Raw genomic sequence first — 13,867 nt, 5'->3', positions numbered from 1 at the left:
GTGAGTCAGTAGCCCAAAGTGAGGACAGCTTCTGTCGTATTTTCTTTCTTTTTTTTTTTTTTCAGGGAGTCATATTTATTTTATTTATTTATTTTTGATTAGTGAACAATTTATTTTATTTTTAAAAATTTTTTTAGCTTTTTATTAATTTATTTTTTTCCCCACTGTACAGTAAGGGGATCAAGTTATCCTTACATGTATACATTTTCCCCCCACCCTTTGTTCTGTTGCAACATGAGTATCTAGACAAAGTTCTCAATGCTATTCAGCAGGATCTCCTTGTAAATCTATTCTAACTTGTGTCTGATAAGCCCAAGCTCCCGATCCCTCCCACTCCCTCCCCCTCCCATCAGGCAGCCACAAGTCTTTTCTCCAAGTCCATGATTTTCTTTTCTGTGGAGATGTTCATTTGTGCTAGATATTAGATTCCAGTTATAAGTGATATCATATGGTATTTGTCTTTGTCTTTCTGGCTCATTTCACTCAGTATGAGATTCTCTAGTTCCATCCATGTTGCTGCAAATGGCATTATGTCATTCTTTTTTATGGCTGAGTAGTATTCCATTGTGTATATATACCACCTCTTCCGAATCCAATCATCTGTCGATGGACATTTGGGTTGTTTCCATGTCCTGGCTATTGTGAATAGTGCTGCAATGAACATGCGGGTGCATGTGTCTCTTTTAAGTAGAGTTTTGTCCGGATAGATGCCCAAGAGTGGGATTGCGGGGTCATATGGAAGTTCTATGTGTAGATTTCTCAGGTATCTCCAAACTGTTCTCCATAGTGGCTGTACCAGTTTACATTCCCACCATCAGTGCAGGAGGGTTCCCTTTTCTCCACAGCCCCTCCAGCACTTGTTATTTGTGGATTTATTAATGATGGCCATTCTGACTGGTGTGAGGTGGTATCTCATGGTAGTTTTGATTTGCATTTCTCTTATAATCAGTGATGTTGAGCATTTTCTTATGTGTTTGCTGGCCATCTGTATATCTTCCTTGGAGAACAGTCTATTCAGGTCTTTTGCCCATTTTTCCATTGATTGATTGGCTTTTTTGCTGTTGGGTTATATAAGTTGTTTATATATTCTAGAGATGAAGCCCTTGTCGGTTGCATCATTTGAAACTATTTTCTCCCATTCTGTAAGTTGTCTTTTTGGTTTCCTTTGCTGTGCAAAAGCTTTTCAGTTTGATTAGATCTCATGGGTTTATTCATTTAAAATCCTGCCCTGTCATCTATGTTCTTTCAATCCCACGTGAGGCTGGGCTCCTTTTCACGGCTCTTCACAGGACTCCACGCTTGTTGGTAGAGAGGAATGAAAGTGGATCCGTGCACCAGGCACGTTCTTGTTAAATCAGATGATTTTCCAAAGAAATTCCCTGAGCCTTCCCAGAGCCCTCTCTTAAGATGGTCTTCCTCCTTCCCTTGCTGTCTTGTTCTTTCCCTCTGGTGCTTCTGTCCTTCCACCCAACGCATATATTACTTGGTAGCTGAACACATCACTTCACTTATATTTGAGCCTCAGTTGCTTTTTCTTCCTTTCCATCCATAAAAGAGGGATTTAAAAAAAAAATCCTAGGATGATTATGTGGATTAAATGACATCACTCCTACAAAGCACCCAGAAGCCGTAGATGTGCAGTAAGTGTTAGTTATTATTATTCATTCATTTAACACAGTTATGATATACCATGTGTTAAAGGCTGGACACACACACACTTTCCCCAAGGAAAAAGAATTCTCTGATTTCCTGTTGTGGCTCCATGGGTTAAGAACCCGACGTAGTCTCCCTGAGGATGCGGGTTTGATTCCTGGCCTCGCTCAGTGGGTTAAGGATCCTGCATTGCTGCAAGCTGTGGCATAAGTTGCAGATGCGGCTCAGATCTAGCATTGCTGTGGCTGTGACGTAGGCCTCCGCTGCAGCTCCCATTCAACCCCTAGCAGGGGAACTTCCATATGCTGCAGGTGCAGCTGTAAAAAGAAAAATAAATAATTCTCTTTATTTAAACATGCACACCCCCCCATAGTCATCCAGGGACAGAGAAGTACTGAGATTCTGCTAGTGGTGAGGACTGTTGAACTTCTAGGAAAGACTGACCGTGGCTGCCCGCTTTATCCTCCTCCAGAAGCCCTCAGGAGGCTGCTTTTCTTCTCTCTGGTCTCTTTCCCTCATTCCAGTTTATGGCATTGCCCTCCTTTGGCCTGAAAGAGCCACCCTCTTTGTTTTGGGGTTCCCTTTAAGGCCCTGGCCCTTGGCCCCACATTAGACCGGCCACTTCCCAGGCCTGAGCCCCACCATCCACTCCCAGTCAAACCACTTCATTGTCACTACCTGTGTGCACTTCAGCCTAAAAAAAGATGGGTCACAGTGGTACGAGTGCCCCCTTCTCTCCTAATCGTGGCCTGATCACTTTCGGTGTCCCCTTCTGCTTTTGTGAACCCTCTGTCCCTCTGGCTTCCACGGGCGCTAAACACCCTCCATCAGTGATAGCACGAGTGATTAATCTGTGGCTCGTTTCCTCCCCTCTTCCCCGGAGCGTGTGCAGGGCCCATTCATCAAGATGCCCAGATAATTGAAGCCGTCCACCTCCCTCCAGGGCCAGGCCCTGGGCAGGGGCGCCGGCCTGGAGGTCTGCCGGGTTTGGCGTAATTACTCTTTTTGAGTAAATCTGCAGGGCCCCTCCCTGCCTCCTGCAGGTCCTGGTCCCCTTGAGTGGTGCTTCTGTCCGTGCTTCTCCTCTCCTCCCCACTATGTCCTCCTGTGGACCTTAACCCTAGACTGGCCTTAGCAACAGTTTCACCCCGACCCTGAGAAGAGCCGTTTTCACTAAAGGGCCAGACGGATGAAGCCCTTAAAGTGCAGCTGGAGGGAGTGGAGTCAGCAACTAGGAAGAACTTTCTTCCCTGAGGCTCAGAGAAATGCAAATAAACTACTGAGAAGGGTGATGGGCTCTTTTGAAGAGAGTCCCAGGAAAAGGACTGCAGTGGGTCTCTTTCTCTCTCTCTCTCTCTCTTTTTTTTTTTGAGAAGAGCATTAGCATAATTATTTCACTGAATTGGTTTCTAGCAAAAGGAAAACAACTTTAAAAGATTATGGAGGAGTTCCCGTCATGGCGCAGTGGTTAGCGAATCCGACTAGGAACCATGAGGTTGCGGGTTCGGTCCCTGCCCTTGCTCAGTGGGTTAAGGATCTGGCGTTGCCGTGAGCTGTGGTGTAGGTTGCAGATGCGGCTCGGATCCCGCGTTGCTGTGGCTCTGGTGTAGGCTGGTGGCTACAGCTCTGATTAGACCCCTAGCCTGGGAACCTCCATATGCCGTGGGAGCGGCCCAAAGAAATAGCAAAAAAAAAAAAAAAAAAAAAAAAAAAGAATATGGAGTATCTGAGTTCCTGTTGCCCCTCTTTCAGTTAAGAACCAGACTGTTATCCACGAGGATGCAAGTTTGATCCCTGGCCTCGCTCGGTGGGTTAAGGATCTGGTGTGGTGGTGGCTGTGGTGTAGGCCAGCAGCTGCAGCTCTGATTGGACCCTTGGCGTGGGAACTTCCATATGCTCTAGGTGCAGCCCTAAAAAGACAAAAAAAAAAAAAAAAGATTTTTCTACGGACTATCAAATTAATAAAAGCATCCAATCAAATAAACATCTTTGGTTGTTTTAGGAAGTATTCTGCAAGAAAGGCTTGCATTCAAGGAGACACTATGTCTTCCAACCAATGCCCATTGACCATGCAGTGAAACAAAGAGGCATGATCACTGCAACAAGGAACCTCTCACATGTGCTGCCTGTGAATGTGCATCATGCAACAAAGGACCTAAAATCCTAGGTTAGATCAGGTGAGTATCTTCGAGTCCCAGAGAATCTGAGACAGTCCCTGCCCTTGGTCCCTCTGCACATCAAGGCAGGCAGAGTCTGGCTGCTTCACTAGAAATGCAAGTCTCCCAAAGCACGGCCCCACTTAAATCTTCTCCCTAAAGCCTGCATCAGACCTTTAGAGGACCTATTCTCTGGTACACTTTTGGTGTATTCACTATATTCGCTTCTGTCTTTCACAGAAGTCAGTGTATGACACTATTAAAAACCTGACCCAAGAACTTCTGTATGACGTGGGCATGGACAGAAATTTCTTTTTTTAAAAGCCCATAAGAAAAGTGTAAGAAGTCCAACTTTGTTCTGATTTTCCTTGTGTCTTCTTGATGCTGTTTTTAGAAGATCAAATAATAAATTCTATTTTTTTTTACTTTTTTTTTTTTTAGGACTGCACCCACAGCATGTGGAAGTTCCCAGGCTAGGGGTCTAATCAGAGCTGCAGCTGCAGGCCTATGCCATAGCCACAGCAATGCCAAGATCCGAGCCGCGTCTGCAACCTACACCAGAGCTCATGGCAATGCCAGATCCTTAACCCACTGAGGAAGGCCAGAGATTGAACCCCTGTCCTCAGGGACACTAGTTAAGTTCGTTACCACTTATCCACAACAGGACTCCCTGATCATTTATTTTTATAGTAGCAGTGGGCATATAACATCTCATATTCTTCCTGCGTATAACTAATTTTTCAAGTCTTATGTTGTTTTCCTAGTGAGCCTTTGCTCATTTATTTAGTGTTGGGATAGGGAGATGGACGTATTTGTAGCAAAAATGACTGAAGATTCAAGAGAAGTGATGCAAGCGATAAAGCTGGGACAGCCAGGGTGGGACTGAATTGAGGAGGAATCAGCCCAAGACAGGAGGACAGGAACTTGAGAAGCAGGTAAGTATGAATATGTAATACATGACACACAGGGCCTTTGACTGTAAGTGGGAGAAACCAGTTGAAATCAGTTAAGTTTAAAAAAAGACAGGGGAGTTCCTGTTGTGGGCTCAGAGGGCTAAGGACCTGATATAGTCTCTGTAAGGATGTGGGTTCGATCCCTGGCTTTGCTCAGTGGGTTAAGGATCTGGCATTGCCTTAAGCTGTGGTGTAGGTTGCAGATGTGGCTCAGATCCATTGTTTCCCTGGCTGTGGTGTAGGCTGGCAGCTGCAGCTCCAATTCGACCCTTAGCCTGGGAACCTCCAAATGCCACAGGTGTGGCCGGAGTTCCCATCGTGGCTCAGCGGTTAATGAATCCAGCTAGGAACCATGAGGTTGTGGGTTTGATCCCTGACCTTGCTCAGTTGGTTAAGGATCCGTATTGCTATGAGATGTGTAGGTTGGAGATGTGGCTAGGATCCCGCTGCTGTGGCCCTGGTATAGGCCGGCGGCTACAGCTCCGATTTGACCCCTAGCCTGGGAACCTCCATATGCCATGGGAGCAGCCCTAGGAATGGCAAAAAGACAAAAAAAAAAAAAAAAACACCAAAAACAAATGCCATAGGTGTGGCTAGAAAAAGAAGAAAAACATGGCTGGACCTTAAGAACTTCTAGAATGTTCCAGAATCTGTGTTGCTCTCAGGTCTCCTCCACATCTGCCTCATTCTTTTCCTGGCCCCTCCAGGTCCTTGGGCTCTTCAGTATGTGGGGAAACAGGGCTGAGGCTGCAGCCACAAGAGAGAGACTGGACTGACCCTCCAGGGTCAGCAGATTGTGGCGAGGCCTTGGGGAGGAGGCCATAGGTAAGTAAGCAGGTGCCCCAGTGGGGACCACAGATGGAGCAAAGGAAGGACATTCTTCCCTGAAGAGGGGGGTCCATCCATCCATGAAGCTTGGAGGTGGAAGGGGCTTTAGAAAGTATGACGGGTTCATATCTCAGGCTTGTTTTGTTTTTGTCTTTTGTTCTCTGGGGACCTTAGGGTCTCTGCCAGGAATCGGGGGCGGATGGGGACTCCGGCCACAGAAGGTTTGGAATGCTACCATGTGGAATGAGAAAGCCAACAAAACAGCAGAGGGATGCGGCGAGGCGGTCAAGGGTAGACAGCATCACTGTGCACTGGGATCAATCCAGATTTATTCACTTAGTGAGCGCAGTTGATGACAGTCTTCCTTATCTACCAGGATCCTGGACCCAGCACCAATAAAAACAAAACAAAACAAAAACCAGATTGTTGGGCTCTTCCAACTCTGGAGAGTGGAAATACAGGCACTCAGGTACGCGGCAGAGGAGAGGGCAGGGCTGAGGCAGGTGGAGACCTGCCCACAGATGGGGACACAGGGAAGTCATCAGGGAGGAGCTGACACACTATTGTGTCTCAGTGGTGTCCTTGTCATGGCCCTTCCCAGGGGAGATGATCCTGGGGGGAGGTGAACACATCCTAGTTTGCTCAGGAAAGTTCTATGTAATTATCCATGGAACCTCTTTCCTTTCTTTCTGTGTACATGTGTCTATGTGTTGGTTCTTATGTTTTTTTAAATTTTAATTGATGTATAGTTGATTTACAATGTTGTGTTCATTTTATTACACAGCAAAGTGATTCAGCTATGTATATATATGTATATATACTATTTAAAAAAATTTATTGGCATGTAGTTAACTTACAATGTTGTGCTGGTTTCAGGTGTACAGCAAAGCGAATCAGTTAAACATATATAGTCTCCATTCTTTTTTTTCCCCATGGGTTATTACAGAATATTGAGTAGATTTCTCTGTGCGGTACAGCAGGTCCTTGTCAGTTATCTATTCTCCACATAGTAGTGTGTATATGGAAATCCCATCCCCCAATTTACCCCTCCCCCCCCCAGTTTCCCCTTTGGTAATCATAAATTTAATTTTGAAATCTGCATTTGTATCTGTTTTATAAATAAGCTCTTTTGTATCATTTTTATTAGATTTCACATATAAGTGGTATCATATGACATTTGCTTTTCTTTGACTTCACTTAATGTGATAATCTCTAAATCCGTCCATGTTGATGCAAATGGCATTATTTCATTCTTTTTTATGGCTCAGTAGTATTCCACCGTGTATATGTACCATATATTTATCATCCATTCATCTATTGGTGGATATTTAGGTTGTTTCCATGTTTTGGCTATTGTGAATAGTGCTGCTATGAACATTGGGGTGCATGTATCTTTTCAAGTTACGGTTTTGTCAGGATATATACCCAGGAGTGGGATTGGTGGATCTTACGTCAACTCCATTTTTAGTTTTTTTGTTTCTGTTTTTGTTTTTTGTCTTTTTAGGGTTGTACTCGTGGCATATGGACGCTCCCAGGCTAGGGGTCAAATTGGAGCTGTAGCCACTGGCCTACGCCACAGCCACAGCAACACCAGATCTGAGCCACATCTGCAATCTATACCACAGCTCACTGCAAGCCTGGATCCTTAACCCACCGAGCAAGGCCAGGTATTGAACCTGCATCCTCATGGAAGCTAGTCCATGAGCGGATTCATTTCTGCTGAACCACGACGGGAACTCCCCTTTTTTTTTTTTGAGGAACTTCCATGCTGTTCTTCATAGTAGCTGCACCAATTTACATTCTTTCCAACAGTGTAGGTGGGATCCCTTGTCTCCACACCCTCTCCAGCACTTGCTATTTGTAGAGACTTTTTCTTTTTTTTTTGTCTGTACCTTCAGCATGTGGAAATTCCCAAGCCAGGGACGAAACCTGTGCCACAGCAGCAACCCAAGCCACTGCAGTGACAACTCCGGATCCTTAACTTACTGTGCCACAAGAGAACCCCTGTAGACTTTTTATTTTAATTATGGCCATTTTGATCAGTGTGAGGTGGTATCTGATTATAGTTTTGATTTGCATTTCTCTAATCATCAGCAATGCCCAGCACCTGTCTTTTCATGGATGACACCTCTTCATTATTCAGAGGTCCCAGTTTGAGTGCTGGGTCACTTGGTCAGTCAGCAGGTACTTGGTCAAGGGCTGAAGTGACTGGGGAACATGGCCCCTTAGGGATGTCACTTTTTTGTGTGTTGCAGTTTCAGGCCTGTTGATCACCCTGGCTCTCAACCTACTTCTCTCCTGTCAGTCCCACCCAGGGAAAATCTGGAAGTGTCTAGTGCCTGCAGATATGAGATCTAAAGAGAACTGACCAGGGTTGTTTAACAAATCCAACTAGGAACCATGAGGTTTTGGGTTCAATCCCTGGCCTTGCTCAGTGGGTTAAGGATCCGGTGCTGCTGTGACCTGTGGTGTAGGTTGCAGATGCGACTCGGATCCCGTGTTGCTGTGGCTCTGGCGTAAGCCAGTGGCTTCAGCTCCAATTAGACCCCTAGCCTGGGAACCTCCATATACCGCGGGAAGCAGCCCTAGAAAAGGTAAAAAGACTAAATAAATAAATAAATAGAACAGACCAGAGAAGGAAACACAGCTCGCCTCTCCTGCTGGTCCTGGAGGGAGAGGTCACACCCATGGATGCTCGAGGAAATGGCTCCATTGCTCCCTGGCAGCAGGCTAGGAAATACTGCCCACACCCCAACTGCAGTCCCCGAGGCCATCGGATACACCTGGGGCGCCTCAGGGCAGGAAGTCCCAGAAACCACATACAGTTTCTGACCAACCACTTCAGCTTTTTCTGGGCTTGAAAAAGACAGGGGCGGTGCAAGAATCATCTTTGGTTCTGCCGCAGTGGAGACCCATGACGTCTTGCTCCCAGTAGATTCTGCATGCATACTTATGTGACTGAATGGATGTCCCCCCTACCACAGACGGCAGCTGTCCCATCTCAGAGGCACCTCAGGTGGTGGCCTTGAACTTGGTGTCCAGACTGAAATGGGAAACCATACACCGTAAGAGGTGGAGCAGGTAAGGATGGGGGTGAGGGGAGGCTGGCAGGAGCGGAGGCAGGGTTTTGTTCCTGACCCTGCCTGGTGATCAGCTTATTCCCTAAAGCAGAAGGATTAATAACCAGGGTAATTTTATCCCTGTTAGAATGTAACTACAGATGTGGGCTTATTGGGCGAAACAGCTAATCCTTTCTACATTTGGCTTACTCGTGAAACTCGATGCCTGGAGTTGTCAAAAGCACTATTTGCACGAGGCCTGCTGCCCCTGAAACCTTTCTCTTCTGGGCCCAGTGGGCAGCTGTCCCACTGCGCTGGCACTTGCCTCTTGGGTGAGCTGACTCACTGGCCTGGTGATGGAAGGGGAGGGGAGAGGCCTGTGGGTATATATAGACCTAAAGTGAGGGAGAGGGTAGGTGAAGGAAAATACAAGATGTGGGGTGCGGGGAGAGGGTACACAGAGAGCCTGGAGAAAAAAAACTCTTGGGAAAATCTAAGGTTCATTGTGATCCCTCGTCCCCCAGGCTTAAGGCACGGGGGAGGCAGCAGGAGGAGGGAAGAAGGCGAGGGAAAGGGGGTACCCCTCGATAGGAGCCAGCAGGCATCCAGGGATCTGCAGCGTGGTGATGGCTGGAGGCGCAAAAGTCAGGAGACACAGTTAATCCAAGAGCTGTTGCTGCTGCTGCTGTTGCAGAGATGAAAGACTTTCCAAGCCAGTCAGTGATATGCTTGGAGCTTTCCCCTGTGCAGCCACCTGTGGTGAGTAACGGGAGACTTGGTTCCTCCTCCTGCACCCGGGGAGCCCCGGGAAATTGGGGGAGTGGGCGTGGCCAGGGTGGTGGGGCGGGGCCCCAGTGAGCAGGCGCCAGTGACCTCCCTCCCTCTTCCCCACCTCCCTCGGTCTAGGTCTCGAGCACCGCCTCCCGCTGGGTGTGGCCGAGCTTCAGACATTCCCCCCCCCCCCCCCCCCGCCCCATCCCGCCCCCAAACATCCCCCTCCTTTTCCACCGACTCCGCCCTTGATCGCCCTGGCCCACACAGTGCTACAGTGCGACACAGGAAGCCCCTCCTCCCTGCTACCCACCCGAGGCGGGGTGGGGGGGGGTGGGGGCGCGAACAGGTCGATACCCCCTCCTCCTACCCCGACCCCTCACGGACTTTTAGTTCGGGGCTGCTGGGTTAAAGCTTCATTCCAGTGTGCTGCATTCCAGAAACTTTAACAGATGCCCTGGCGTTCTTGGAAGACGCTGAGAGGGAAAGCGGCCGACGTCTCCACCCAAATGCCCCAGAATCAGATAGGACATTTGCCTCTGGTGCGGGGAGCAAAGGGCAGAGTGGCCAGAAGGCTTGTAATAAAAACCTCCCTTCCCTTCCCTCTGACCTGGGTCCTTCATTACTGACCCCAGCCCTTAAGAATCTGGAGCCTGCAACCCTCTCCACCTGGCGGGGCTGGTCAGGAGGCCGGGCGGGGAAGGATTCGGCCTCCTGGGCGGGTCCCGGGGTGGGAAGGCTCTCATCGCCATGGCAACGAGCTCTTCCCGTGGGAATAGCGAACTCTTGAACGTGCAGCACATGGGAAAGTGACCTACTGAGTGCCAGCTGGGGGTCCAGGCGGGCGGGTATGGGGGGGATCTGCAGGGAGAGGGCGCGCGACCGAGCTCGACATGCGACCCCCAAACCTGGATGCAGGGCCGCGCGCTTTTCTTCTGAGTCAGACGGGGCCACACAGGCAGGACACGTGATGCGCGGGGCTCTCCCCTGGCTGCCAGTTAGCAGCCAGATCTGCTGACTCGCTTAGAACAGCCGCTGCCCAGTGTTGGCCCGGGCTGGGTGGGACGGTTCCCTTCTGTGGGTCTGTTCCAGCGCCCTAGCTGGTGAGACCAGTAGCTCCTGTTGGGAGGACAGGCGTGTTGGCTGTGGAATTCAGTTCTACGTGGCTGAGGCCCCTGACTTCTTTTTACAATTTTTAAAGAAGTTGTAAAGGTTGTACTAACCTTTTAAAAAAGTGTAATTTCTTTTTTTAATTCAAAAAGATGAAAAGAAGGAACTGAACACAATCTGATCTACACCCTCCCCATCTTTCCACCCCAAAATAACGGACCACTGTTAACATTTTGTTATCATTCTTCCAAATTATGCCCACACCTAGGGGTGTACTAGTTACAAAAATTATGGTGCATATGATGTTTGTCGCCTGCATTTTCACTTAACTCACCACAGACCTGGAAAGATAGAGAAAACTCTGTATTATTATTTCTAAGGGCAACATAGGATTACTATAATTTATTAGCCAATTTGGTGTTGCTGGAAATTTAAATTTCTTTACAATTTTTTACTCTTCTACATGGCGACAGACATCCTTCTACCTACATTTTTTGCACCTAGCCTGTTAGTTTTCTTAAGGTCAACTTCTTGAAGTAGAATTACTGGGTCAGAATGTATGGATGTTTTAAATTTTGATGCTGGTTTATAAATCCTAGGTCTGTGGGCAGCTTTTGAGAGCCAGTGGACTTCATTTTCTCCCCCATCGGTCTTAGGAATAACACGGAAAAATTCATTATGTAGTTTGTATTCCTCCCAAAGCAATATCGGAAACAAGAGCTGTGAATAGTTTTTCCCAGAGGCGATCCAAGAAGCACGCTGCAAGTTCAGCAGGACAAGGTCCAGGAATGGATAGGTTACTGCTGTGGGCAGTGGGGCCCAGTCAGTCCCCCTGGAGGCCCTCTGGGAGATCACGTAGAACACGCCTGAGAATTGACCCCCAATCCTGTCGGCAGGGCATCAGCTCCTACATCTTCTGACTTCTCTCGTGGTTCTTTAGAAAACCTCTGCAGGTGAATTCTGAGGTAGGCCAAGGGGATGTGACTGTCACACCTCCAGCCATAGTTACACACGAATTATTACTCCTTCCCCTGAAACCAAGCCAAGGGAGGTGCTCAATCCAGGACAAAAATTGCAAAATGGGTTAAGATTTCGTCAACCTCACCACCTTCCCTCTCTCTTCTCGAAACCATCTCTTCCCCAGGCTTCCAAGGTCTTTGGTCCTCCAAGACACATCAAAAAGGACTTCCCATGGGAGTTCCCATTGTGGCTCAGTGATAATGAACCTGACTAGGATCCATGAGGATGCAGGTTCCATCCCTGGCTTCGCTCAGTGGGTTAAGGATTCAGTGTTGCTGGCTTGGATTTGGTGTTCCTGTGGCCGTGGCGTTGGCCAGCAGATGCAGCTCCGATAGGACCCCTGGCCTGGGAACTCCCATATGCTGCAGGTACGGCCCTAAAAAGATTCACACACACAAAACAGGTCTTCTCTTCCTTCACTTAGTATGAGAGTCTCTAGTTCCATCCATGTTGTTGCAAGTGGCATTATGTTGGTATTTTTATGGCTGAGTAGTATTCCATTGTGTATGTATATCACATCTTAATCCATTCATCTGTCGATGGACATTTAGGTTGTTTCTATGTCTTGGCTATTGTGAATAGTGCTGCTGTGAACCTAGGGGTGCATGTATCTTTAGGAATTATAGTTTTGTCCTGATATATGTCCAGGAGTGGGATCACTCGCTCATATGGTAGCTCCATATTCAGTTTCCTGAGGAACCTCCATACTGTTCTCCATAGTTGTCATACCAATTTACATTCCCACCAACAGCATGGAGGGTTCCCTTTTCTCCACACCCTCTTCAGCACTTGTTATTTGTGCACTTCTTAATCATGGCCATTCTGACTGGTGTGAGGTGGTACCTCATTGTAGTTTTGGTTGGCATTTTTCTAATGGAGATGTTGAGCATTTTTTCACATGCCCACTGGCTATCCATATGTCTTCTTTGGAAAAATGTCCATTTAGGTCTTCTGCCTATTTTTCGATTGGGCTGTTTGTTTTTTTGTTACTGAGTTGTATGAATTGTTTGTATATTTTGGAGATTAAGCCCTTGTTGGTTTCATCATTTGCAACTGTTTTCTCCCATTCTGTAAGTTATGTTTTCTTTTTCAATGGTTTCCTTTGCTGTGCAAAACTTTCAAGTTCGATTAGGTCCTACTTGTTTATTTTTGGTTTTATTTCTCTTGCCTTGGGAGACTGCAGTGGTCACTTTTGAATGCTAGTGTCCCCTGTTGAGTTGTGAGCTGCGTGAGGACAAGGACCTTGGCTTTTACTTCCCTGACTGGCTATGTGCAGTGAGCATCCGACACTGGTCGACTTGCCCTCTGTCGGGGTTTCTTGCAGGGACACAGGAGGATGGGGTCCTGCACCTTCCTATGCAGGCATCTTTGTTTTTATCGGCACAGCCCCCTCGAACCCTCTGCAGTCCCTAGGAATCCCCTGCTCATCAAATCTAGCAGATTCCCTGTTTTCCGTCTGCCTTCTCTCTCTGCAGCATCTGGCACTGTTTGCTGCTTCCACCATCTTGAAATGATCCTTCCTTGGCCTCCATCTCGTCACACCCTCTCCACGTCCTTCTGTCCAATGAGTTGTTCGCTTTTGTCTTGCACAAAGTTCTCCCCTGAGCCTCCATCCTCAGGAGCAGCATGAGGTAGTGGAAAGAATGCAGGTCTGGGAGCCAGAGTGACTGTTTGATTCTGGGCTGTATCATTTATTAGTTGGGTGACCTCTCTGAGCCTCAATTTTCTCAGCTGTAAAATGCCGATTAATCACGAGGTTTAAAGATATTGTAAGTGAAGGGCCTACACAAAGTCATGGCTCAGTGCAGGGCAGTTATGGGTGTTCTCAGGCAACTCTGCCAAGCATTACACAAGCCTCCGTTGACTCACAGCTCACCTCTGGGCTGGGGAGAGCCAGCACTCTCTCTGCATCTCTGAATTCTCTCGCGCATCTGGTCCCTGACGCCACATATCTGCTAAGTATTTCCACTTTGGACATCCTGCCATGACCGTAGTATTGGCCTGCGTAAACCAACCTTGTTCCTTTTCTTCTTTCTCCAAAGCCTTTCTTGCCAGGATTTCCCTGATTCAGTTGTCCACGTCACTCTTTCCCAGACTCTTGGCCTTGAAAAGCTGGGGAGTGTCCTTAATCCAGGCATCTCTTTTGCCCTTCATATTTGGGAATCGCAATGATTATTGGTAGAGTGACTTAATGCATGTCTGCCTTCATCTCAACAGGATTTTGAAGTAGGCTGTTAAAGAAATGAGACCAGGGGATGCCAGATCGCCTGCCCAGAGAGTGAGGGGTAGAGCAAGACTCAGACTCAGGGCCTGGGCT

General features: G+C 47.6%; 1 long non-coding RNA gene across 1 annotated transcript; it reads left to right on the top strand.

The window, feature by feature from the left end:
* On the top strand, window positions 3,660–11,792 carry LOC102164518. Its single transcript, XR_305912.3, has 6 exons — window positions 3,660–3,830; window positions 5,470–5,587; window positions 5,765–6,059; window positions 8,575–8,671; window positions 9,174–9,408; window positions 11,675–11,792. It is a non-coding gene; the product is annotated as an uncharacterized LOC102164518 (long non-coding RNA).

Source organism: Sus scrofa, chromosome 10 (genome assembly GCF_000003025.6).
Source record: "Sus scrofa isolate TJ Tabasco breed Duroc chromosome 10, Sscrofa11.1, whole genome shotgun sequence".
In the NCBI taxonomy this organism is placed as follows: Eukaryota; Metazoa; Chordata; class Mammalia; order Artiodactyla; family Suidae; genus Sus; species Sus scrofa.
Note: the sequence above shows the minus strand (reverse complement) of the source record. Positions and strands in the feature narration are given on the sequence as shown.